Genomic DNA, 24,432 nt, shown 5'->3' with positions numbered 1-24,432 from the left:
AAAGACTTCCGGCTCGGCGGGCTGCTGCGAATATTTCAATGTCCCCATGTGCCAAACCGTTGGATTGTGACACACCTTTACGCGTCCCTCGCTCGCCGTGCTAGCTCGAAAACTGTAGCCTAACCTAAAACCAATCCTTCTCGGGTTCGTTATTCGATAAGGAGGCGACTTATTTCTAATTTGGGAGCGTGTCGGAACGGTTGTGAGGTTGGACTAGATTTTTTCGAGCGAGCGGAGCGAGCGAGCAACGATCACAATTTCCAAGCTATACATGTAACTTATATTGCCTTGCATATATTTCGTGTTATTACCTAATTTTGTCAGCCATTTCGGACATCACATTGCACTTTACTATGTGGAAATAGTACTGTTTATGTGAAACTATTGATAAACTGTAAACTTTTGTCAGTAGGCAATAGGATAAAGACATCCGGCTCCTCGAGCTGGTGCGAATATTTCAATGTCACCATGTGCCAAACCGTTGGATTGTGACACACCTCTACGCGTCCCTCGCTCGCCGTGCTCGCTCGAAAACTATAGCCTAACCTAAAACCAATCCCTCTTGCGTTCGTCATTCAATGAGGAGGCGACTTATTTCATGTTTGGGCACGTGTCGGATCGGTTGTGAGGTTGGACTAGATTTTTACGAGCGAGCGGAGCGAGCGAGCAACGATCACAATTTCCAAGCTATACATGTAACTTATATTGCCTTGCGTATATTTCGTGTTATTACCTAATTTTGTCAGCCATTTCGGACATCACATTGCACTTTAGTATGTGGAAATGACACTATTTATGTGAAACTACTGATAAACTGAAAACCTTTGTCAGTAGGCAATAGGATAAAGACATCCGGATCCTCGGGCTGGTGCGAATATTTCAATGTCCCCATGTGCCAAACCGTTGGATTGTGACACACATTTACGCGTACCTCGCTCGCTGAGCTCGCTCGAAAACTATAGCCTAACCTAAAACCAATCCCTCTTGCGTTCGTCATTCAATGAGGAGGCGACTTATTTCAAGTTTGGGCACGTGTCGGATCGGTTGTGAGGTAGGACTAGATTTTTACGAGCGAGCGGAGCGAGCGAGCAACGATCACACTTTCCAAGCTATACATGTAACTTATATTGCCTTGCATATATTTCGTGTTATTACCTAATTTTGTCAGCCATTTCGGACATCACATTGCACTTTACTATGTGGAAATAGTACTATTTATGTGAAACTATTGATAAACTGTAAACATTTGTCAGTAGGCAATAGGATAAAGACTTCCGGATCCTCGGGCTGGTGCGAATATTTCAATGTCCCCACGTGCCAAACCGTTGGATTGTGACACACCTTTACGCGTACCTCGCTCGCCGAGCTCGCTCGAAAACTATAGCCTAACCTAAAACCAATCCCTCTTGCGTTCGTCATTCAATGAGGAGGCGACTTATTTCAAGTTTGGGCACGTGTCGGATCGGTTGTGAGGTAGGACTAGATTTTTTCGAGCGAACGGAGCGAGCGAGCAACGATCACAATTTCCAAGCTATACATGTAACTTATATTGCCTTGCATATATTTCGTGTTATTACCTAATTTTGTCAGCCATTTCGGACATCACATTGCACTTTACTATGTGGAAATAGTACTATTTATGTGAAACTATTGATAAACTGAAAACTTTTGTCAGTAGGCAATAGGATAAAGACTTCCGGATCCTCGGGCTGGTGCGAATATTTCAATGTCCCCATGTGCCAAACCGTTGGATTGTGACACACCTTTACGCGTACCTCGCTCGCCGAGCTCGCTCGAAAACTATAGCCTAACCTAAAACCAATCCCTCTTGCGTTCGTCATTCAATGAGGAGGCGACTTATTTCAAGTTTGGGCACGTGTCGGATCGGTTGTGAGGTTGGACTAGATTTTTACGAGCGAGCGGAGCGAGCGAGCAACGATCACAATTTCCAAACTATACATGTAACTTATATTGCCTTGCGTATATTTCGTGTTATTACCTAATTTTGTCAGCCATTTCGGACATCACATTGCACTTTAGTATGTGGAAATGACACTATTTATGTGAAACTACTGATAAACTGAAAACCTTTGTCAGTAGGCAATAGGATAAAGACATCCGGATCCTCGGGCTGGTGCGAATATTTCAATGTCCCCATGTGCCAAACCGTTGGATTGTGACACACCTTTACGCTTACCTCGCTCGCCGAGCTCGCTCGAAAACTATAGCCTAACCTAAAACCAATCCCTCTTGCGTTCGTCATTCAATGAGGAGGCGACTTATTTCAAGTTAGGGCACGTGTCGGATCGGTTGTGAGGATGGACTAGATTTTTACGAGCGAGCGGAGCGAGCGAGCAACGATCACAATTTCCAAGCTATACATGTAACTTATATTGCCTTGCATATATTTCGTGTTATTACCTAATTTTGTCAGCCATTTCGGACATCACATTGCACTTTACTATGTGGAAATAGTACTATTTATGTGAAACTATTGATAAACTGTAAACATTTGTCAGTAGGCAATAGGATAAAGACTTCCGGATCCTCGGGCTGGTGCGAATATTTCAATGTCCCCACGTGCCAAACCGTTGGATTGTGACACACCTTTACGCGTACCTCGCTCGCCGAGCTCGCTCGAAAACTATAGCCTAACCTAAAACCAATCCCTCTTGCGTTCGTCATTCAATGAGGAGGCGACTTATTTCAAGTTTGGGCACGTGTCGGATCGGTTGTGAGGTTGGACTAGATTTTTACGTGCGAGCGGAGCGAGCGAGCAACGATCACAATTTCCAAGCTATACATGTAACTTATATTGCCTTGCATATATTTCGTGTTATTACGTAATTTTGTCAGACACTTCTCACATCACATTGCACTTTACTATGTGGAAATAGTACTATTTATGTGAAACTATTGATAAACTGTAAACATTTGTCAGTAGGCAATAGGATAAAGACTTCCGGATCCTCGGGCTGGTGCGAATATTTCAATGTCCCCACGTGTCAAACCGTTGGATTGTGACACACCTTTACGCGTACCTCGCTCGCCGAGCTCGCTCGAAAACTATAGCCTAACCTAAAACCAATCCCTCTTGCGTTCGTCATTCAATGAGGAGGCGACTTATTTCAAGTTTGGGCACGTGTCGGATCGGTTGTGAGGTTGGACTAGATTTTTACGTGCGAGCGGAGCGAGCGAGCAACGATCACAATTTCCAAGCTATACATGTAACTTATATTGCCTTGCATATATTTCGTGTTATTACGTAATTTTGTCAGACACTTCTGACATCACATTGCACTTTACTATGTGGAAATAACACTATTTATGAGAAACTACTGATAAACTGAAAACCTTTGTCAGTAGGCAATAGGATAAGGACTTCCGGATCCTCTGGCTGGTGCGAATATTTCAATGTCCCCATGGATCAAACCGTTGGATTGTGACACACCTTTACGCGTACCTCGCTCGCCAAGTTCGCTCGAAAACTGTAGCCTGACCTAAATCCATCCCTCTTGCGTTCGTCATTCGATGTGGAGGCGACTTATTTCAAATTTGCGAACGTGTCGGATCGGATGTGAGAGTGGACTAAATTTTTACGAGCGAGCGGAGCGAGCGAGCAACGATCACAATATCCAAGCTATACATATACCTTATATTGCCTTGCATATATGTCGTGTTATTACCTAATTTTGTCAGCCATTTCGGACATCACATTGCACTTTACTATGTGGAAATAGTACTATTTATGTGAAACTATTGATAAACTGTAAACTTTTGTCACTAGGCAATAGGATAAAGACTTCCGGCTCGGCGGGCTGCTGCGAATATTTCAATGTCCCCATGTGCCAAACCGTTGGATTGTGAGACACCTTTACGCGTCCCTCGCTCGCCGTGCTAGCTCGAAAACTGTAGCCTAACCTAAAACCAATCCTTCTCGGGTTCGTTATTCGATAAGGAGGCGGCTTATTTCTAACTTGGGAGCGTGTCGGAACGGTTGTGAGGTTGGACTAGATTTTTTCGAGCGAGCGGAGCGAGCGAGCAACGATCACAAATTCCAAGCTATACATGTAACTTATATTGCCTTGCATATATTTCGTGTTATTACCTAATTTTGTCAGCCATTTCGGACATCACATTGCACTTTACTATGTGGAAATAGTACTGTTTATGTGAACCTATTGATAAACTGTAAACTTTTGTCAGTAGGCCATAGGATAAAGACATCAGGCTCCTCGGGCTGGTGCGAATATTTGAATGTCACCATGTGCCAAGCCGTTGGATTGTGACACACCTCTACGCGTCCCTCGCTCGCCGTGCTCGCTCGAAAACTATAGCCTAACCCAAAACCAATCCCTCTTGCGTTCGTCATTCAATGAGGAGGCGACTTATTTCACGTTTGGGCACGTGTCGGATCGGTTGTGAGGTTGGACTAGATTTTTACGAGCGAGCGGAGCGAGCGAGCAACGATCACAATTTCCAAGCTATACATGTAACTTATATTGCCTTGCATATATTTCGTGTTATTACCTAATTTTGTCAACCATTTCGGACATCACATTGCACTTTAGTATGTGGAAATAACACTATTTATGTGAATCTACTGATAAACTGAAAACCTTTGTCAGTAGGCAATAGGATAAAGACATCCGGATCCTCGGGCTGGTGCGAATATTTCAATGTCCCCATGTGCCAAACCGTTGGATTGTGACACACCTTTACGCGTCCCTCGCTCGCCGTGCTCGCTCGAAAACTATAGCCTAACCTAAAACCAACCCTTCTCGCTTTCGATAGTCGATAAGCAGGCGACTTATTTCTAATTTGGCAACGTGTCGGAACAGTTGTGAGGTTGGACTAGATTTTTACGAGCGAGCGGAGCGAGCGAGCAACGATCACAATTTCCAAGCTATACATATACCTTATATTGCCTTGCATATATGTCGTGTTATTACCTAATTTTGTCAGCCATTTCGGACATCACATTGCACTTTACTATGTGGAAATAGTACTATTTATGTGAAACTATTGATAAACTGTAAACATTTGTCAGTAGGCAATAGGATAAAGACTTCCGGATCCTCGGGCTGGTGCGAATATTTCAATGTCCCCACGTGCCAAACCGTTGGATTGTGACACACCTTTACGCGTACCTCGCTCGCCGAGCTCGCTCGAAAACTATAGCCTAACCTAAAACCAATCCCTCTTGCGTTCGTCATTCAATGAGGAGGCGACTTATTTCAAGTTTGGGCACGTGTCGGATCGGTTGTGAGGTTGGACTAGATTTTTACGTGCGAGCGGAGCGAGCGAGCAACGATCACAATTTCCAAGCTATACATGTAACTTATATTGCCTTGCATATATTTCGTGTTATTACGTAATTTTGTCAGACACTTCTGACATCACATTGCACTTTACTATGTGGAAATAACACTATTTATGAGAAACTACTGATAAACTGAAAACCTTTGTCAGTAGGCAATAGGATAAAGACTTCCGGATCCTCGGGCTGGTGCGAATATTTCAATGTCCCCATGGATCAAACCGTTGGATTGTGACACACCTTTACGCGTACCTCGCTCGCCGAGCTCGCTCGAAAACTATAGCCTAACCTAAAACCAATCCCTCTTGCGTTCGTCATTCAATGAGGAGGCGACTTATTTCAAGTTTGGGCACGTGTCGGATCGGTTGTGAGGTTGGACTAGATTTTTACGAGCGAGCGGAGCGAGCGAGCAACGATCACAATTTCCAAGCTATACATGTAACTTGTATTGCCTTGCATATATTTAGTGTTATTACCCAATTTTGTCAGCCATTTCGGACATCACATTGCACTTTACTATGTGGAAATAACACTATTTATGTGAAACTGTTGATAAACTGAAAACTTTTGTCAGTAGGCAATAGGATAAAGACTTCCGTATCCACGGGCTGGTGCGAATATTTCAATGTCCCCATGTGCCAAACCGTTGGATTGTGACACACCTTTACCCGTCCCTCGCACGCCTTGCTCGCTCGAAAACTATAGCCTAACCTAAAACCAATCCCTCTTGCGTTCGTCATTCAATGAGGAGGCGACTTATTTCAAGTTTGGGCACGTGTCGGATCGGTTGTGAGGTTGGACTAGATTTTTACGAGCGAGCGGAGCGAGCGAGCAACGATCACAATTTCCAAACTATACATGTAACTTATATTGCCTTGCGTATATTTCGTGTTATTACCTAATTTTGTCAGCCATTTCGGACATCACATTGCACTTTAGTATGTGGAAATGACACTATTTATGTGAAACTACTGATAAACTGAAAACCTTTGTCAGTAGGCAATAGGATAAAGACATCCGGATCCTCGGGCTGCTGCGAATATTTCAATGTCCCCATGTGCCAAACCGTTGGATTGTGACACACCTTTACGCGTACCTCGCTCGCCGAGCTCGCTCGAAAACTATAGCCTAACCTAAAACCAATCCCTCTTGCGTTCGTCATTCAATGAGGAGGCGACTTATTTCAAGTTAGGGCACGTGTCGGATCGGTTGTGAGGATGGACTAGATTTTTACGAGCGAGCGGAGCGAGCGAGCAACGATCACAATTTCCAAGCTATACATGTAACTTATATTGCCTTGCATATATTTCGTGTTATTACCTAATTTTGTCAGCCATTTCGGACATCACATTGCACTTTACTATGTGGAAATAGTACTATTTATGTGAAACTATTGATAAACTGTAAACATTTGTCAGTAGGCAATAGGATAAAGACTTCCGGATCCTCGGGCTGGTGCGAATATTTCAATGTCCCCACGTGCCAAACCGTTGGATTCTGACACACCTTTACGCGTACCTCGCTCGCCGAGCTCGCTCGAAAACTATAGCCTAACCTAAAACCAATCCCTCTTGCGTTCGTCATTCAATGAGGAGGCGACTTATTTCAAGTTTGGGCACGTGTCGGATCGGTTGTGAGGTTGGACTAGATTTTTACGTGCGAGCGGAGCGAGCGAGCAACGATTACAATTTCCAAGCTATACATGTAACTTATAATGCCTTGCATATATTTCGTGTTATTACGTAATTTTGTCAGACACTTCTCACATCACATTGCACTTTACTATGTGGAAATAGTACTATTTATGTGAAACTATTGATAAACTGTAAACAATTGTCAGTAGGCAATAGGATAAAGACTTCCGGATCCTCGGGCTGGTGCGAATATTTCAATGTCCCCACGTGTCAAACCGTTGGATTGTGACACACCTTTACGCGTACCTCGCTCGCCGAGCTCGCTCGAAAACTATAGCCTAACCTAAAACCAATCCCTCTTGCGTTCGTCATTCAATGAGGAGGCGACTTATTTCAAGTTTGGGCACGTGTCGGATCGGTTGTGAGGTTGGACTAGATTTTTACGTGCGAGCGGAGCGAGCGAGCAACGATCACAATTTCCAAGCTATACATGTAACTTATATTGCCTTGCATATATTTCGTGTTATTACGTAATTTTGTCAGACACTTCTGACATCACATTGCACTTTACTATGTGGAAATAGTACTGTTTATGTGAACCTATTGATAAACTGTAAACTTTTGTCAGTAGGCCATAGGATAAAGACATCAGGCTCCTCGGGCTGGTGCGAATATTTGAATGTCACCATGTGCCAAGCCGTTGGATTGTGACACACCTCTACGCGTCCCTCGCTCGCCGTGCTCGCTCGAAAACTATAGCCTAACCCAAAACCAATCCCTCTTGCGTTCGTCATTCAATGAGGAGGCGACTTATTTCACGTTTGGGCACGTGTCGGATCGGTTGTGAGGTTGGACTAGATTTTTACGAGCGAGCGGAGCGAGCGAGCAACGATCACAATTTCCAAGCTATACATGTAACTTATATTGCCTTGCATATATTTCGTGTTATTACCTAATTTTGTCAACCATTTCGGACATCACATTGCACTTTAGTATGTGGAAATAACACTATTTATGTGAAACTACTGATAAACTGAAAACCTTTGTCAGTAGGCAATAGGATAAAGACATCCGGATCCTCGGGCTGGTGCGAATATTTCAATGTCCCCATGTGCCAAACCGTTGGATTGTGACACACCTTTACGCGTCCCTCGCTCGCCGTGCTCGCTCGAAAACTATAGCCTAACCCAAAACCAATCCCTCTTGCGTCCGTCATTCGATGTGGAGGCGACTTATTTCAAATTTGCGAACGTGTCGGATCGGATGTGAGAGTGGACTAAATTTTTACGAGCGAGCGGAGCGAGCGAGCAACGATCACAATATCCAAGCTATACATATACCTTATATTGCCTTGCATATATGTCGTGTTATTACCTAATTCTGTCAGCCATTTCGGACATCACATTGCACTTTACTATGTGGAAATAGTACTATTTATGTGAAACTATTGATAAACTGTAAACATTTGTCAGTAGGCAATAGGATAAAGACTTCCGGATCCTCGGGCTGGTGCGAATATTTCAATGTCCCCATGTGCCAAACCGTTGGATTGTGACACACCTTTACGCGTACCTCGCTCGCCGATCTCGCTCGAAAACTATAGCCTAACCTAAAACCAATCCCTCTTGCGTTCGTCATTCAATGAGGAGGCGACTTATTTCAAGTTTGGGCACGTGTCGGATCGGTTGTGATGTTGGACTAGATTTTTACGTGCGAGCGGAGCGAGCGAGCAACGATCACAATTTCCAAGACATACATGTAACTTATATTGCCTTGCATATATTTCGTGTTATTACGTAATTTTGTCAGACACTTCTGACATCACATTGCACTTTACTATGTGGAAATAACACTATTTATGTGAAACTGTTGATAAACTGAAAACTTTTGTCAGTAGGCAATAGGATAAAGACTTCCGTATCCATGGGCTGGCGCGAGTATTTCAACGTCCCCATGTGCCAAACCGTTGGATTGTGACACACCTTTACGCGTCCCTCGCACGCCTTGCTCGCTCGAAAACTATAGCCTAACCTAAAACCAATCCCTCTTGCTTTCGTCATTCAATGAGGAGGCGACTTATTTCAAGTTTGGGAACGTGTCGGATCGGTTGTGAGGTTGGACTAGATTTTTACGAGCGAGTGGAGCGAGCGAGCAACGATCACAATTTCCAAGCTATACATATACCTTATATTGCCTTGCATATATGTCGTGTTATTACCTAATTTTGTCAGACATTTCGGAAATCACATTGCACTTTACTATGTGGAAATAGTACTATTTATGTGAAACTATTGATAAACTGTAAACTTTTATCAGTAGGCAATAGGATAAAGACTTCCGGCTCGGCGGGCTGCTGCGAATATTTCAATGTCCCCATGTGCCAAACCGTTGGATTGTGACACACCTTTACGCGTCCCTCGCTCTCCGTGCTAGCTCGAAAACTGTAGCCTAACCTAAAACCAATCCTTCTCGGGTTCGTTATTCGATAAGGAGGCGACTTATTTCTAATTTGGGAGCGTGTCGGAACGGTTGTGAGGTTGGACTAGATTTTTTCGAGCGAGCGGAGCGAGCGAGCGGAGCGAGCGAGCAACGATCACAATTTCCAAGCTATACATGTAACTTATATTGCCTTGCATATATTTCGTGTTATTACCTAATTTTGTCAGCCATTTCGGACATCACATTGCACTTTAGTATGTGGAAATAACACTATTTATGTGAAACTACTGATAAACTGAAAACCTTTGTCAGTAGGCAATAGGATAAAGACATCCGGATCCTCGGGCTGGTGCGAATATTTCAATGTCCCCATGTGCCAAACCGTTGGATTGTGACACACCTTTACGCGTCCCTCGCTCGCCGTGCTAGCTCGAAAACTGTAGCCTAACCTAAAACCAATCCTTCTCGGGTTCGTTATTCGATAAGGAGGCGACTTATTTCTAATTTGGGAGCGTGTCGGAACGGTTGTGAGGTTGGACTAGATTTTTTCGAGCGAGCGGAGCGAGCGAGCAACGATCACAATTTCCAAGCTATACATGTAACTTATATTGCCTTGCATATATTTCGTGTTATTACCTAATTTTGTCAGGCATTTCGGACATCACATTGCACTTTACTATGTGGAAATAGTACTGTTTATGTGAAACTATTGATAAACTGTAAACTTTTGTCAGTAGGCAATAGGATAAAGACATCCGGCTCCTCGGGCTGGTGCGAATATTTCAATGTCACCATGTGCCAAACCGTTGGATTGTGACACACCTCTACGCGTCCCTCGCTCGCCGTGCTCGCTCGAAAACTATAGCCTAACCTAAAACCAATCCCTCTTGCGTTCGTCATTCAATGAGGAGGCGACTTATTTCAAGTTTGGGCACGTGTCGGATCGGTTGTGAGGTTGGACTAGATTTTTACCAGCGAGCGCAGCGAGCGAGCAACGATCACAATTTCCAAGCTATACATGTAACTTATATTGCCTTGCATATATTTCGTGTTATTACGTAATTTTGTCAGCCATTTCGGACATCACATTGCACTTTACTATGTGGAAATAGTACTATTTATGTGAAACTATTGATAAACTGTAAACATTTGTCAGTAGGCAATAGGATAAAGACTTCCGGATCCTCGGGCTGGTGCGAATATTTCAATGTCCCCACGTGCCAAACCGTTGGATTGTGACACACCTTTACGCGTACCTCGCTCGCCGAGCTCGCTCGAAAACTATAGCCTAACCTAAAACCAATCCCTCTTGCGTTCGTCATTCAATGAGGAGGCGACTTATTTCAAGTTTGGGCACGTGTCGGATCGGTTGTGAGGTTGGACTAGATTTTTACGTGCGAGCGGAGCGAGCGAGCAACGATCACAATTTCCAAGCTATACATGTAACTTATATTGCCTTGCATATATTTCGTGTTATTACGTAATTTTGTCAGACACTTCTGACATCACATTGCACTTTACTATGTGGAAATAACACTATTTATGAGAAACTACTGATAAACTGAAAACCTTTGTCAGTAGGCAATAGGATAAAGACTTCCGGATCCTCGGGCTGGTGCGAATATTTCAATGTCCCCATGGATCAAACCGTTGGATTGTGACACACCTTTACGCGTCCCTCGCTCGCCGTGCTCGCTCGAAAACTGTAGCCTAACCTAAAACCAATCCCTCTTGCGTTCGTCATTCAATGAGGAGGCGACTTATTTCAAGTTTGGGCACGTGTCGGATCGGTTGTGAGGTTGGACTAGATTTTTACGAGCGAGCGGAGCGAGCGAGCAACGATCACAATTTCCAAGCTATACATGTAACTTATATTGCCTTGCGTATATTTCGTGTTATTACCTAATTTTGTCAGCCATTTCGGACATCACATTGCACTTTAGTATGTGGAAATGACACTATTTATGTGAAACTACTGATAAACTGAAAACCTTTGTCAGTAGGCAATAGGATAAAGACATCCGGATCCTCGGGCTGGTGCGAATATTTCAATGTCCCCATGTGCCAAACCGTTGGATTGTGACACACCTTTACGCGTACCTCGCTCGCCGAGCTCGCTCGAAAACTATAGCCTAACCTAAAACCAATCCCTCTTGCGTTCGTCATTCAATGAGGAGGCGACTTATTTCAAGTTAGGGCACGTGTCGGATCGGTTGTGAGGATGGACTAGATTTTTACGAGCGAGCGGAGCGAGCGAGCAACGATCACAATTTCCAAGCTATACATGTAACTTATATTGCCTTGCATATATTTCGTGTTATTACCTAATTTTGTCAGCCATTTCGGACATCACATTGCACTTTACTATGTGGAAATAGTACTATTTATGTGAAACTATTGATAAACTGTAAACATTTGTCAGTAGGCAATAGGATAAAGACTTCCGGATCCTCGGGCTGGTGCGAATATTTCAATGTCCCCACGTGCCAAACCGTTGGATTGTGACACACCTTTACGCGTACCTCGCTCGCCGAGCTCGCTCGAAAACTATAGCCTAACCTAAAACCAATCCCTCTTGCGTTCGTCATTCAATGAGGAGGCGACTTATTTCAAGTTTGGGCACGTGTCGTATCGGTTGTGAGGTTGGACTAGATTTTTACGAGCGAGCGGAGCGAGCGAGCAACGATCACAATTTCCAAGCTATACATGTAACTTATATTGCCTTGCATATATTTCGTGTTATTACCTAATTTTGTCAGCCATTTCGGACATCACATTGCACTTTACTATGTGGAAATAGTACTATTTATGTGAAACTATTGATAAACTGTAAACATTTGTCAGTAGGCAATAGGATAAAGACTTCCGGATCCTCGGGCTGGTGCGAATATTTCAATGTCCCCACGTGCCAAACCGTTGGATTGTGACACACCTTTACGCGTACCTCGCTCGCCGAGCTCGCTCGAAAACTATAGCCTAACCTAAAACCAATCCCTCTTGCGTTCGTCATTCAATGAGGAGGCGACTTATTTCAAGTTTGGGCACGTGTCGGATCGGTTGTGAGGTTGGACTAGATTTTTACGTGCGAGCGGAGCGAGCGAGCAACGATCACAATTTCCAAGCTATACATGTAACTTATATTGCCTTGCATATATTTCGTGTTATTACCTAATTTTGTCAGCCATTTCGGACATCACATTGCACTTTACTATGTGGAAATAGTACTGTTTATATGAACCTATTGATAAGCTGTAAACTTTTGTCAGTAGGCCATAGGATAAAGACATCCGGCTCCTCGGGCTGGTGCGAATATTTGAATGTCACCATGTGCCAAACCGTTGGATTGTGACACACCTCTACGCGTCCCTCGTTCGCCGTGCTCGCTCGAAAACTATAGCCTAACCTAAAACCAATCCCTCTTGCGTTCGTCATTCAATGAGGAGGCGACTTATTTCAAGTTTGGGCACGTGTCGGATCGGTTGTGAGGTTGGACTAGATTTTTACGAGCGAGCGGAGCGAGCGAGCAACGATCACAATTTCCAAGCTATACATGTAACTTGTATTGCCTTGCATATATTTAGTGTTATTACCCAATTTTGTCAGCCATTTCGGACATCACATTGCACTTTACTATGTGGAAATAGTACTATTTATGTGAAACTATTGATAAACTGTAAACATTTGTCAGTAGCCAATAGGATAAAGACTTCCGGATCCTCGGGCTGGTGCGAATATTTCAATGTCCCCACGTGCCAAACCGTTGGATTGTGACACACCTTTACGCGTACCTCGCTCGCCGAGCTCGCTCGAAAACTATAGCCTAACCTAAAACCAATCCCTCTTGCGTTCGTCATTCAATGAGGAGGCGACTTATTTCAAGTTTGGGCACGTGTCGGATCGGTTGTGAGGTTGGACTAGATTTTTACGTGCGAGCGGAGCGAGCGAGCAACGATCACAATTTCCAAGCTATACATGTAACTTATATTGCCTTGCATATATTTCGTGTTATTACGTAATTTTGTCAGACACTTCTGACATCACATTGCACTTTACTATGTGGAAATAACACTATTTATGTGAAACTACTGATAAACTGAAAACCTTTGTCAGTAGGCAATAGGATAAAGACTTCCGGATCCTCGGGCTGGTGCGAATATTTCAATGTCCCCATGTGCCAAACCGTTGGATTGTGACACACTTTTACGCGTACCTCGCTCGCCGAGCTCGCTCGAAAACTATAGCCTAACCTAAAACCAATCCCTCTTGCTTTCGTCATTCAATGAGGAGGCGACTTATTTCCCAGTTTGCGCACGTGTCGGATCGGTTGTGAGGTTGGACTAGATTTTTACGAGCGAGTGGAGCGAGCGAGCAACGATCACAATTTCCAAGCTATACATATACCTTATATTGCCTTGCATATATGTCGTGTTATTACCTAATTTTGTCAGCCATTTCGGAAATCACATTGCACTTTACTATGTGGAAATAGTACTATTTATGTGAAACTATTGATAAACTGTAAACTTTTATCAGTAGGCAATAGGATAAAGACTTCCGGCTCGGCGGGCTGCTGCGAATATTTCAATGTCCCCATGTGCCAAACTGTTGGATTGTGACACACCTTTACGCGTCCCTCGCACGCCTTGCTCGCTCGAAAACTATAGCCTAACCTAAAACCAATCCCTCTTGCTTTCGTCATTCAATGAGGAGGCGACTTATTTCAAGTTTGGGAACGTGTCGGATCGGTTGTGAGGTTGGACTAGATTTTTACGAGCGAGCGGAGAGAGCGAGCAACGATCACAATTTCCAAGCTATACATGTAACTTATATTGCCTTGCATATATTTCGTGTTATTACCTAATTTTGTCAGCCATTTCGGACATCACATTGCACTTTACTATGTGGAAATAGTACTATTTATGTGAAACTATTGATAAACTGTAAACATTTGTCAGTAGGCAATAGGATAAAGACTTCCGGATCCTCGGGCTGGTGCGAATATTTCAATGTCCCCACGTGCCAAACCGTTGGATTGTGACACACCTTTACGCGTACCTCGCTCGCCGAGCTCGCTCGAAAACTATAGCCTAACCTAAAACCAATCCCTCTTGCGTTCGTCATTCAATGAGGAGGCGACTTATTTCAAGTTTGGGCACGTGTCGGATCGGTTGTGAGGTTGGACTAGATTTTTACGTGCGAGCGGAGCGAGCGAGCAACGATCACAATTTCCAAGCTATACATGTAACTTATATTGCCTTGCATATATTTCGTGTTATTACCTAATTTTGTCAGCCATTTCGGACATCACATTGCACTTTACTATGTGGAAATAGTACTGTTTATGTGAACCTATTGATAAACTGTAAACTTTTGTCAGTAGGCCATAAGATAAAGACATCCGGCTCCTCCGGCTGGTGCGAATATTTGAATGTCACCATGTGCCAAACCGTTGGATTGTGACACAACTCTACGCGTCCCTCGCTCGCCGTGCTCGCTTGAAAACTATAGCCTAACCTAAAACCAATCCCTCTTGCGTTCGTCATTCAATGAGGAGGCGACTTATTTCAAGTTTGGGCACGTGTCGGATCGGTTGTGAGGTTGGACTAGATTTTTACGAGCGAGCGGAGCGAGCGAGCAACGATCACAATTTCCAAGCTATACATGTAACTTGTATTGCCTTGCATATATTTCGTGTTATTACCCAATTTTGTCAGCCATTTCGGACATCACATTGCACTTTACTATGTGGAAATAACACTATTTATGTGAAACTGTTGATAAACTGAAAACTTTTGTCAGTAGGCAATAGGATAAAGACTTCCGTATCCACGGGCTGGTGCGAATATTTCAATGTCCCCATGTGCCAAACCGTTGGATTGTGACACACCTTTACCCGTCCCTCGCACGCCTTGCTCGCTCGAAAACTATAGCCTAACCTAAAACCAATTCCTCTTGCGTTCGTCATTCAATGAGGAGGCGACTTATTTCAAGTTTGGGCACGTGTCGGATCGGTTGTGAGGTTGGACTAGATTTTTACGAGCGAGCGGAGCGAGCGAGCAACGATCACAATTTCCAAGCTATACATGTAACTTATATTGCCTTGCATATATTTCGTGTTATTACCTAATTTTGTCAGCCATTTCGGACATCACATTGCACTTTACTATGTGGAAATAGTACTATTTATGTGAAACTATTGATAAACTGTAAACATTTGTCAGTAGGCAATAGGATAAAGACTTCCGGATCCTCGGGCTGGTGCGAATATTTCAATGTCCCCACGTGCCAAACCGTTGGATTGTGACACACCTTTACGCGTACCTCGCTCGCCGAGCTCGCTCGAAAACTATAGCCTAACCTAAAACCAATCCCTCTTGCGTTCGTCATTCAATGAGGAGGCGACTTATTTCAAGTTTGGGCACGTGTCGGATCGGTTGTGAGGTTGGACTAGATTTTTACGTGCGAGCGGAGCGAGCGAGCAACGATCACAATTTCCAAGCTATACATGTAACTTATATTGCCTTGCATATATTTCGTGTTATTACCTAATCTTGTCAGCCATTTCGGACATCACATTGCACTTTACTATGTGGAAATAGTACTGTTTATGTGAACCTATTGATAAGCTGTAAACTTTTGTCAGTAGGCCATAGGATAAAGACATCCGGCTCCTCGGGCTGGTGCGAATATTTGAATGTCACCATGTGCCAAACCGTTGGATTGTGAAACACCTCTACGCGTCCCTCGCTCGCCGTGCTCGCTCGAAAACTATAGCCTAACCTAAAACCAATCCCTCTTGCGTTCGTCATTCAATGAGGAGGCGACTTATTTCAAGTTTGGGCACGTGTCGGATCGGTTGTGAGGTTGGACTAGATTTTTACGAGCGAGCGGAGCGAGCGAGCAACGATCACAATTTCCAAGCTATACATGTAACTTATATTGCCTTGCATATATTTCGTGTTATTACCTAATTTTGTCAGCCATTTCGGACATCACATTGCACTTTACTATGTGGAAATAGTACTATTTATGTGAAACTATTGATAAACTGTAAACATTTGTCAGTAGGCAATAGGATAAAGACTTCCGGATCCTCGGGCTGGTGCGAATATTTCAATGTCCCCACGTGCCAAACCGTTGGATTGTGACACACCTTTACGCGTACCTCGCTCGCCGAGCTCGCTCGAAAACTATAGCCTAACCTAAAACCAATCCCTCTTGCGTTCGTCATTCAATGAGGAGGCGACTTATTTCAAGTTTGGGCACGTGTCGGATCGGTTGTGAGGTTGGACTAGATTTTTACGTGCGAGCGGAGCGAGCGAGCAACGATCACAATTTCCAAGCTATACATGTAACTTATATTGCCTTGCATATATTTCGTGTTATTACCTAATTTTGTCAGCCATTTCGGACATCACATTGCACTTTACTATGTGGAAATAGTACTGTTTATGTGAACCTATTGATAAACTGTAAACTTTTGTCAGTAGGCCATAGGATAAAGACATCCGGCTCCTCGGGCTGGTGCGAATATTTGAATGTCACCATGTGCCAAACCGTTGGATTGTGAAACACCTCTACGCGTCCCTCGCTCGCCGTGCTCGCTCGAAAACTATAGCCTAACCTAAAACCAATCCCTCTTGCGTTCGTCATTCAATGAGGAGGCGACTTATTTCAAGTTTGGGCACGTGTCGGATCGGTTGTGAGGTTGGACTAGATTTTTACGTGCGAGCGGAGCGAGCGAGCAACGATCACAATTTCCAAGCTATACATGTAACTTATATTGCCTTGCATATATTTCGTGTTATTACCTAATTTTGTCAGCCATTTCGGACATCACATTGCACTTTACTATGTGGAAATAGTACTGTTTATGTGAACCTATTGATAAACTGTAAACTTTTGTCAGTAGGCCATAGGATAAAGACATCCGGCTCCTCGGGCTGGTGCGAATATTTGAATGTCACCATGTGCCAAACCGTTGGATTGTGAAACACCTTTACGCGTACCTCGCTCGCCGAGCTCGCTCGAAAACTATAGCCTAACCTAAAACCAATCCCTCTTGCGTTCGTCATTCAATGAGGAGGCGACTTATTTCAAGTTTGGGCACGTGTCGGATCGGTTGTGAGGTTGGACTAGATTTTTACGTGCGAGCGGAGCGAGCGAGCAACGATCACAATTTCCAAGCTATACATGTAACTTATATTGCCTTGCATATATTTCGTGTTATTACCTAATTTTGTCAGCCATTTCGGACATCACATTGCACTTTACTATGTGGAAATAGTACTGTTTATGTGAACCTATTGATAAACTGTAAACTTTTGTCAGTAGGCCATAGGATAAAGACATCCGGCTCCTCGGGCTGGTGCGAATATTTGAATGTCACCATGTGCCAAACCGTTGGATTGTGAAACACCTCTACGCGTCCCTCGCTCGCCGTGCTCGCTCGAAAACTATAGCCTAACCTAAAACCAATCCCTCTTGCGTTCGTCATTCAATGAGGAGGCGACTTATTTCAAGTTTGGGCACGTGTCGGATCGGTTGTGAGGTTGGACTAGATTTTTACGTGCGAGCGGAGCGAGCGAGCAACGATCACAATTTCCAAGCTATACATGTAACTTATATTGCCTTGCATATATTTCGTGTTATTACCTAATTTTGTCAGCCATTTCGGACATCACATTGCACTTTACTATGTGGAAATAGTACTGTTTATGTGAACCTATTGATAAACTGTAAACTTTTGTCAGTAGGCCATAGGATAAAGACATCCGGCTCCTCGGGCTGGTGCGAATATTTGAATGTCACCATGTGCCAAACCGTTGGATTGTGAAACACCTCTACGCGTCCCTCGCTCGCCGTGCTCGCTCGAAAACTATAGCCTAACCTAAAACCAATCCCTCTTGCGTTCGTCATTCAATGAGGAGGCGACTTATTTCAAGTTTGGGCACGTGTCGGATCGGTTGTGAGGTTGGACTAGATTTTTACGAGCGAGCGGAGCGAGCGAGCAACGATCACAATTTCCAAGCTATACATATACCTTATATTGCCTTGCATATATGTCGTGTTATTACCTAATTTTGTCAGCCATTTCGGAAATCACATTGCACTTTACTATGTGGAAATAGTACTATTTATGTGAAACTATTGATAAACTGTAAACTTTTATCAGTAGGCAATAGGATAAAGACTTCCGGCTCGGCGGGCTGCTGCGAATATTTCAATGTCCCCATGTGCCAAACTGTTGGATTGTGACACACCTTTACGCGTCCCTCGCACGCCTTGCTCGCTCGAAAACTATAGCCTAACCTAAAACCAATCCCTCTTGCTTTCGTCATTCAATGAGGAGGCGACTTATTTCAAGTTTGGGAACGTGTCGGATCGGTTGTGAGGTTGGACTTGATTTTTACGAGCGAGCGGAGCGAGCGAGCAACGATCACAATTTCCAAGCTATACATGTAACTTATATTGCCTTGCATATATTTCGTGTTATTACCTAATTTTGTCAGCCATTTCGGACATCACATTGCACTTTACTATGTGGAAATAGTACTATTTATGTGAAACTATTGATAAACTGTAAACATTTGTCAGTGGGCAATAGGATAAAGACTTCCGGATCCTCGGGCTGGTGCGAATATTTCAATGTCCCCACGTGCCAAACCGTTGGATTGTGACACACCTTTACGCGTACCTCGCTCGCCGAGCTCGCTCGAAAACTATAGCCAAACCTAAAACCAATCCCTCTTGCGTTCGTCATTCAATGAGGAGGCGACTTATTTCAAGTTTGGCACGTGTCGGATCGGTTGTGAGGTTGGACTAGATTTTTACGTGCGAGCGGAGCGAGCGAGCAACGATCACAATTTCCAAGCTATACATGTAACTTATATTGCCTTGCATATATTTCGTGTTATTACCTAATTTTGTCAGCCATTTCGGACATCACATTGCACTTTACTATGTGGAAATAGTACTGTTTATGTGAACCTATTGATAAACTGTAAACTTTTGTCAGTAGGCCATAGGATAAAGACAACCGGCTCCTCGGGCTGGTGCGAATATTTGAATGTCACCATGTGCCAAACCGTTGGATTGTGACACACCTCTACGCGTCCCTCGCTCGCCGTGCTCGCTCGAAAACTATAGCCTAACCTAAAACCAATCCCTCTTGCGTTCGTCATTCAATGAGGAGGCGACCTATTTCAAGTTTGGGCACGTGTCGGATCGGTTGTGAGGTTGGACTAGATTTTTACGAGCGAGCGGAGCGAGCGAGCAACGATCACAATTTCCAAGCTATACATGTAACTTGTATTGCCTTGCATATATTTCGTGTTATTACCCAATTTTGTCAGCCATTTCGGACATCACATTGCACTTTATTATGTGGAAATAACACTATTTATGTGAAACTGTTGATAAACTGAAAACTTTTGTCAGTAGGCAATAGGATAAAGACTTCCGTATCCACGGGCTGGTGCGAATATTTCAATGTCCCCATGTGTCAAACCGTTGGATTGTGACACACCTTTACCCGTCCCTCGCACGCCTTGCTCGCTCGAAAACTATAGCCTAACCTAAAACCAATCCCTCTTGCGTTCGTCATTCAATGAGGAGGCGACCTATTTCAAGTTTGGGCACGTGTCGGATCGGTTGTGAGGTTGGACTAGATTTTTACGAGCGAGCGGAGCGAGCGAGCAACGATCACAATTTCCAAGCTATACATGTAACTTGTATTGCCTTGCATATATTTCGTGTTATTACCCAATTTTGTCAGCCATTTCGGACATCACATTGCACTTTACTATGTGGAAATAGTACTGTTTATGTGAACCTATTGATAAGCTGTAAACTTTTGTCAGTAGGCCATAGGATAAAGACATCCGGCTCCTCGGGCTGGTGCGAATATTTGAATGTCACCATGTGCCAAACCGTTGGATTGTGAAACACCTCTACGCGTCCCTCGCTCGCCGTGCTCGCTCGAAAACTATAGCCTAACCTAAAACCAATCCCTCTTGCGTTCGTCATTCAATGAGGAGGCGACTTATTTCAAGTTTGGGCACGTGTCGGATCGGTTGTGAGGTTGGACTAGATTTTTACGAGCGAGCGGAGCGAGCGAGCAACGATCACAATTTCCAAGCTATACATGTAACTTATATTGCCTTGCATATATTTCGTGTTATTACCTAATTTTGTCAGCCATTTCGGACATCACATTGCACTTTACTATGTGGAAATAGTACTATTTATGTGAAACTATTGATAAACTGTAAACATTTGTCAGTAGGCAATAGGATAAAGACTTCCGGATCCTCGGGCTGGTGCGAATATTTCAATGTCCCCACGTGCCAAACCGTTGGATTGTGACACACCTTTACGCGTACCTCGCTCGCCGAGCTCGCTCGAAAACTATAGCCTAACCTAAAACCAATCCCTCTTGCGTTCGTCATTCAATGAGGAGGCGACTTATTTCAAGTTTGGGCACGTGTCGGATCGGTTGTGAGGTTGGACTAGATTTTTACGTGCGAGCGGAGCGAGCGAGCAACGATCACAATTTCCAAGCTATACATGTAACTTATATTGCCTTGCATATATTTCGTGTTATTACCTAATTTTGTCAGCCATTTCGGACATCACATTGCACTTTACTATGTGGAAATAGTACTGTTTATGTGAACCTATTGATAAACTGTAAACTTTTGTCAGTAGGCCATAGGATAAAGACATCCGGCTCCTCGGGCTGGTGCGAATATTTGAATGTCACCATGTGCCAAACCGTTGGATTGTGAAACACCTCTACGCGTCCCTCGCTCGCCGTGCTCGCTCGAAAACTATAGCCTAACCTAAAACCAATCCCTCTTGCGTTCGTCATTCAATGAGGAGGCGACTTATTTCAAGTTTGGGCACGTGTCGGATCGGTTGTGAGGTTGGACTAGATTTTTACGTGCGAGCGGAGCGAGCGAGCAACGATCACAATTTCCAAGCTATACATGTAACTTATATTGCCTTGCATATATTTCGTGTTATTACCTAATTTTGTCAGCCATTTCGGACATCACATTGCACTTTACTATGTGGAAATAGTACTGTTTATGTGAACCTATTGATAAACTGTAAACTTTTGTCAGTAGGCCATAGGATAAAGACATCCGGCTCCTCGGGCTGGTGCGAATATTTGAATGTCACCATGTGCCAAACCGTTGGATTGTGAAACACCTTTACGCGTACCTCGCTCGCCGAGCTCGCTCGAAAACTATAGCCTAACCTAAAACCAATCCCTCTTGCGTTCGTCATTCAATGAGGAGGCGACTTATTTCAAGTTTGGGCACGTGTCGGATCGGTTGTGAGGTTGGACTAGATTTTTACGTGCGAGCGGAGCGAGCGAGCAACGATCACAATTTCCAAGCTATACATGTAACTTATATTGCCTTGCATATATTTCGTGTTATTACCTAATTTTGTCAGCCATTTCGGACATCACATTGCACATTACTATGTGGAAATAGTACTATTTATGTGAAACTGTTGATAAACTGAAAACTTTTGTCAGTAGGCAATAGGATAAAGACTTCCGTATCCTCGGGCTGGTGCGAATATTTCAATGTCCCCATGTGCCAAACCGTTGGATTGTGACACACCTTTACGCGTCCCTCGCACGCCTTGCTCGCTCGAAAACTATAGCCTAACCTAAAACCAATCCCTCTTGCTTTCGTCATTCAATGAGGAGGCGACTTATTTCAAGTTTGGGAACGTGTCGGATCGGTTGTGAGGTTTGACTAGATTTTTACGAGCGAGCGGAGCGAGCGAGCAACGATCACAATTTCCAAGCTATACATGTAACTTATATTGCCTTGCATATATTTCGTGTTATTACCTAATTTTGTCAGCCATTTCGGACATCACATTGCACTTTACTATGTGGAAATAGTACTATTTATGTGAAACTGTTGATAAACTGAAAACTTTTGTCAGTAGGCAATAGGATAAAGACTTCCGTATCCTCGGGCTGGTGCGAATATTTCAATGTCCCCATGTGCCAAACCGTTGGATTGTGACACACCTTTACGCGTACCTCGCTCGCCGAGCTCGCTCGAAAACTATAGCCTAACCTAAAACCAATCCCTCTTGCGTTCGTCATTCAATGAGGAGGCGACTTATTTCAAGTTTGGGCACGTGTCGGATCGGTTGTGAGGTTGGACTAGATTTTTACGAGCGAGCGGAGCGAGCGAGCAACGATCACAATTTCCAAGCTATACATGTAACTTATATTGCCTTGCATATATTTCGTGTTATTACCTAATTTTGTCAGCCATTTCGGACATCACATTGTACTTTACTATGTGGAAATAGTACTATTTATGTGAAACTGTTGATAAACTGAAAACTTTTGTCAGTAGGCAATAGGATAAAGACTTCCGTATCCTCGGGCTGGTGCGAATATTTCAATGTCCCCATGTGCCAAACCGTTGGATTGTGACACACCTTTACGCGTCCCTCGCACGCCTTGCTCGCTCGAAAGCTATAGCCTAACCTAAAACCAATCCCTCTTGCTTTCGTCATTCAATGAGGAGGCGACTTATTTCCAGTTTGGGAACGTGTCGGATCGGTTGTGAGGTTGAACTAGATTTTTACGAGCGAGCGGAGAGAGCGAGCAACGATCACAATTTCCAAGCTATACATGTAACTTATATTGCCTTGCATATATTTCGTGTTATTACCCAATTTTGTCAGCCATTTCGGACATCACATTGCACTTTACTATGTGGAAATAGTACTATTTATGTGAAACTATTGATAAACTGAAAACTTTTGTCAGTAGGCAATAGGATAAAGACTTCCGTATCCACGGGCTGGTGCGAATATTTCAATGTCCCCATGTGCCAAACCGTTGGATTGTGACACACCTTTACGCGTCCCTCGCACGCCTTGCTCGCTCGAAAACTATAGCCTAACCTAAAACCATTCCCTCTTGCTTTCGTCATTCAATGAGGAGGCGACTTATTTCAAGTTTGGGAACGTGTCGGATCGGTTGTGAGGTTGGACTAGATTTTTACGAGCGAGCGGAGCGAGCGAGCAACGATCACAATTTCCAAGCTATACATGTAACTTATATTGCCTTGCATATATTTCGTGTTATTACCTAATTTTGTCAGCCATTTCGGACATCACATTGCACTTTACTATGTGGAAATAGTACTATTTATGTGAAACTGTTGATAAACTGAAAACTTTTGTCAGTAGGCAATAGGATAAAGACTTCCGTATCCTCGGGCTGGTGCGAATATTTCAATGTCCCCATGTGCCAAACCGTTGGATTGTGACACACCTTTACGCGTCCCTCGCACGCCTTGCTCGCTCGAAAACTATAGCCTAACCTAAAACCAATCCCTCTTGCTTTCGTCATTCAATGAGGAGGCGACTTATTTCAAGTTTGGGAACGTGTCGGATCGGTTGTGAGGTTGGACTAGATTTTTAAGAGCGAGCGGAGCGAGCGAGCAACGAACACAATTTCCAAGCTATACATATACCTTATATTGCCTTGCATATATGTCGTGCTATTACCTAATTTTGTCAGCCATTTCGGAAATCACATTGCACTTTACTATGTGGAAATAGTACTATTTATGTGAAACTATTGATAAACTGTAAACATTTGTCAGTAGGCAATAGGATAAAGACTTCCGGATCCTCGGGCTGGTGCGAATATTTCAATGTCCCCACGTGCCAAACCGTTGGATTGTGACACACCTTTACGCGTACCTCGCTCGCCGAGCTCGCTCGAAAACTATAGCCTAACCTAAAACCAATCCCTCTTGGTTTCGTCATTCAATGAGGAGGCGACTTATTTCAAGTTTGGGCACGTGTCGGATCGGTTGTGAGGTTGGACTAGATTTTTACGAGCGAGTGGAGCGAGCGAGCAACGATCACAATTTCCAAGCTATACATATACCTTATATTGCCTTGCATATATGTCGTGTTATTACCTAATTTTGTCAGCCATTTCGGAAATCACATTGCACTTTACTATGAGGAAATAGT

Source organism: Bombus terrestris, unplaced genomic scaffold (assembly GCF_910591885.1).
Source record: "Bombus terrestris unplaced genomic scaffold, iyBomTerr1.2, whole genome shotgun sequence".
NCBI lineage: Eukaryota > Metazoa > Arthropoda > Insecta > Hymenoptera > Apidae > Bombus > Bombus terrestris.
Note: the sequence above shows the minus strand (reverse complement) of the source record.